General features: G+C 43.0%; 1 non-coding gene across 1 annotated transcript; it reads left to right on the plus strand.

The window, feature by feature from the left end:
* Positions 1-3,225: 3,225 nt before the first annotated feature.
* LOC130972615 (small nucleolar RNA R71) lies at positions 3,226-3,333 on the plus strand. The gene has a single exon (XR_009083774.1). It is a non-coding gene; the product is annotated as a small nucleolar RNA R71 (small nucleolar RNA).
* Positions 3,334-3,591: the final 258 nt, after the last annotated feature.

A 3,591-nucleotide genomic window follows, 5' to 3' on the forward strand; every position in this document is an offset into this window, starting at 1 on the left:
AAAGATGAATTTGAAATCCTGTACTTCTTGTTCTTTTGTAATAAAAACAGTTTTCATTTAAGAAAGGTGATGGATTCATAGGTCATTCATAACTTTAAGGCATAGACACTAAAACACTAATGATCATAAGACACAAACATGGATAAACATAAGCACTAAATTTTCGAAAAATAGAAGAATAAAGAACAAGGAGATTAAAGAACGGGTCCACCTTAGTGATGGCGGCTCTTTCTTCCTCTTGAAGATCCTATGGAGTGCTTGAGCTCCTCAATGTCTCTTCCTTGTCTTTGTTGCTCCTCTCTCATAATCCTTTGATCTTCTCTAATTTCATGGAGGAGGATGGAATGTTCTTGGTGCTCCACCCTTAGTTGTCCCATGTTGGAACTCAGTTCTCCTAGGGAGGTGTTGATTTGCTCCCAATAGTTTTGTGGAGGAAAGTGCATCCCTTGAGGTATCTCAGGGATTTCATGATGAGTGGGATCTCTTGTTTGCTCCATCCTTTTCTTAGTGATGGGCTTGAGGTCATGCCTTCTCAGTTGAACCGGTTTCCCTCTTGAATCTCTCTTTCATTGAACGCCCTCTTCATAAATGTCTATGAGGACTTGGTCCAACCTTTGATCAAAGTTGACCCTTCTTCATGGCCACAACTTCATAGAAGTGGTCTTGATGCACCCTTGAGATGAATCTCTCCATCTCCCATGACTCGGAGGGGGAGGCTTTTGCCTTCCCTTTCCTCTTTCTAGAGGTTTCTCCGGCCTTGGATGCCATAAATGGTTATGGAAAAACAAAAAGCAATGCTTTTACCACACCAAACTTAAAAGGTTTGCTCGTCCTCGAGCAAAAGAAGAAAGAAGAGAGTAGAAGAAGAATAAATGGAGGAGATGGAGGTGGCTTTGTGGTTTGGCCTTTATGGGTGGGTTTGGGTGGGGAAGTGGTTTGAATTTTGAATGGTGAGGTAGATGGGGTTTTGGTGAAGAGAAAGTGGGATTTGATAGGTGAGGAGTTTTTGGGGAAGAGTTGTTGAGGTGATTGGTGAATGGTGAAGAAGAAGAGAGAGTGGTGGGGTTGGTGGGGATCCTGTGGGGTCCACAGATCCTGAGGTGTCAAGGAAAAGTCATCCCTGCACCAAATGGCATGCAAAATCACGTTTTGAGCCATTTCTGGCGTTAAACGCCGGGCTGGTGCCCATTCCTGGTGTTTAACGCCAGGTTCTTGCCCTTTTCTAGCGTTTAACGCCAGTCTGGTGCCCCTTTCTGGCGTTAAACGCCCAGAATGGTGCCAGACTGGGCGTTAAACGCCCAACTGCTAGCCTCACTGGCGTTTAAACGCCAGTGGGTTCTTCCTCCAGTGTGTGCTATTTTTCTTCCTGTTTTTCATTCTGTTTTTGCTTTTTCAATTGATTTTGTGTCTTCTTATGATCATCAACCTACAAAAAACATAAAATAACAAAAGAAATAGATAAAATATAACATTGGGTTGCCTCCCAACAAGCGCTTCTTTAATGTCAGTAGCTTGACAGAGGGCTCTCATGGAGCCTCACATTTTCTCAGAGCAATGTTGGGACCTCCCAACACCAAACTTAGAGTTTGAATGTGGGGGTTCAACACCAAACTTAGAGTTTGGTTGTGGCCTCCCAACACCAAACTTAGAGTTTGACTGTGGGGGCTCTGTTTGACTCTGAATTGAGAGAAGCTCTTCAAGCTTCCTCTCCATGGTGACAGAGGGATATCCTTGAGCCTTAAACACAAAGGATTCTTCATTCACTTGAATGATCAGTTCGCCTCTATCAACATCAATCACAGCCTTTGCTGTGGCTAGGAAGGGTCTGCCAAGGATGATGGTTTCATCCATGCACTCCCCAGTCTCTAGGACTATGAAATCAGCAGGGATGTAATGGTTTTCAATCTTTACTAAAACATCCTCTACAAGTCCATGAACTTGTTTTCTTGAGTTGTCTGCCATCTCTAATGAGATTCTTGCAGCTTGCACCTCAAAGATCCCTAACTTCTCCATTACAGAGAGAGGCATGAGGTTCACACTTGACCCTAAGTCACACAGAGCCTTCTTGAAGGTCATGGTGCCTATGGTACAAGGTATTGAAAACTTCCCAGGATCTTGTCTCTTTTGAGGTAATTTCTGCCTAGACAAGTCATCCAGTTCTTTGGTGAGCAAAGGAGGTTCATTCTCCCAGGTCTCATTTCCAAATAACTTGTCATTTAGCTTCATGATTGCTCTAAGGTATTTAGCAACTTGCTCTTCAGTGACACACTCATCCTCTTCAGAGGAAGAATACTCATCAGAGCTCATGAATGGCAGAAGTAAGTCCAGTGGAATCTCTATGGTCTCATTTTGAGCCTCAGATTCCCATGGTTCTTCATTGGGGAACTCAATGGAGGTCAGTGCACGCCCATTGAGGCCTTCCTCAGTGGCGTTCACTTCCTCTCCTTCCTCTCCAAATTCGGCCATGTTGATGGCCTTGCACTCTCCTTTTGGATTTTCTTCTGTATTGCTTGGGAGAGTACTAGGAGGGAGTTCAGTAACTTTCTTGCTCAGCTGTCCCACTTGTGCCTCCAAATTCCTAATGGAGGACCTTGTTTCAGTCATGAAACTTTGAGTGGTTTTAATTAGATCAGAGACCATAGTTGCTAAGTCAGAGGGGTTCTGCTTAGAATTCTCTGTCTGTTGCTGAGAAGATGATGGAAAAGGCTTGCCATTGCTAAACCTGTTTCTTTCACCATTATTGTTATTGAAACCTTGTTGAGTTCTCTCTTGATTCTTCCATGAGAAATTTGGATGATTTCTCCATGAAGAATTATAGGTGTTTCCATAGGGTTCTCCTAGGTAATTCACCTCTTCCATTGAAGGGTTCTCAGGATCATAGGCTTCTTCTTCAGATGAAGCGTCCTTAGTACTGCTTGGTGCATTTTGCATTCCAGATAGACTTTGAGAGATCAAATTGACTTGTTGAGTCAATATCTTGTTCTGAGCCAAAATGGCATTCAGAGCATCAATCTCAAGAACTCCTTTCTTCTGATTAGTCCCATTGTTCACAGGATTCCTTTCAGAAGTGTACATGAATTGGTTATTTGCAACCATTTCAATTAGCTCTTGAGCTTCTGTAGGCGTCTTCTTCAAATGAAGAGATCCTCCAGCAGAGCTATCCAAAGACATCTTGGATAGTTCAGAGAGACCATCATAGAAAATACCTATGATGCTCCATTCAGAAAGCATGTCAGAAGGACATTTTCTGATCAATTGTTTGTATCTTTCCCAAGCTTCATAGAGGGATTCTCCATCCTTCTGTCTGAAGGTTTGGACTTCCACTCTAAGCTTACTCAATTTTTGAGGTGGAAAGAACTTTGCCAAGAAGGCATTGACTAGCTTTTCCCATGAGTCCAGGCTTTCTTTAGGTTGTGAATCCAACCATGTCCTAGCTCTGTCTCTTACAGCAAAAGGGAATAGCATGAGTCTGTAGACCTCAGGGTCAACCCCATTGGTCTTGACAGTGTCACAGATGGTGGACGAAATTGTGATTTTTGATTAGTGGCTCCTTGGCATGTGCCAAAAAGTTAAACTAACTCAACTAACTGA

Source organism: Arachis stenosperma, chromosome 3 (genome assembly GCF_014773155.1).
Source record: "Arachis stenosperma cultivar V10309 chromosome 3, arast.V10309.gnm1.PFL2, whole genome shotgun sequence".
NCBI lineage: Eukaryota > Viridiplantae > Streptophyta > Magnoliopsida > Fabales > Fabaceae > Arachis > Arachis stenosperma.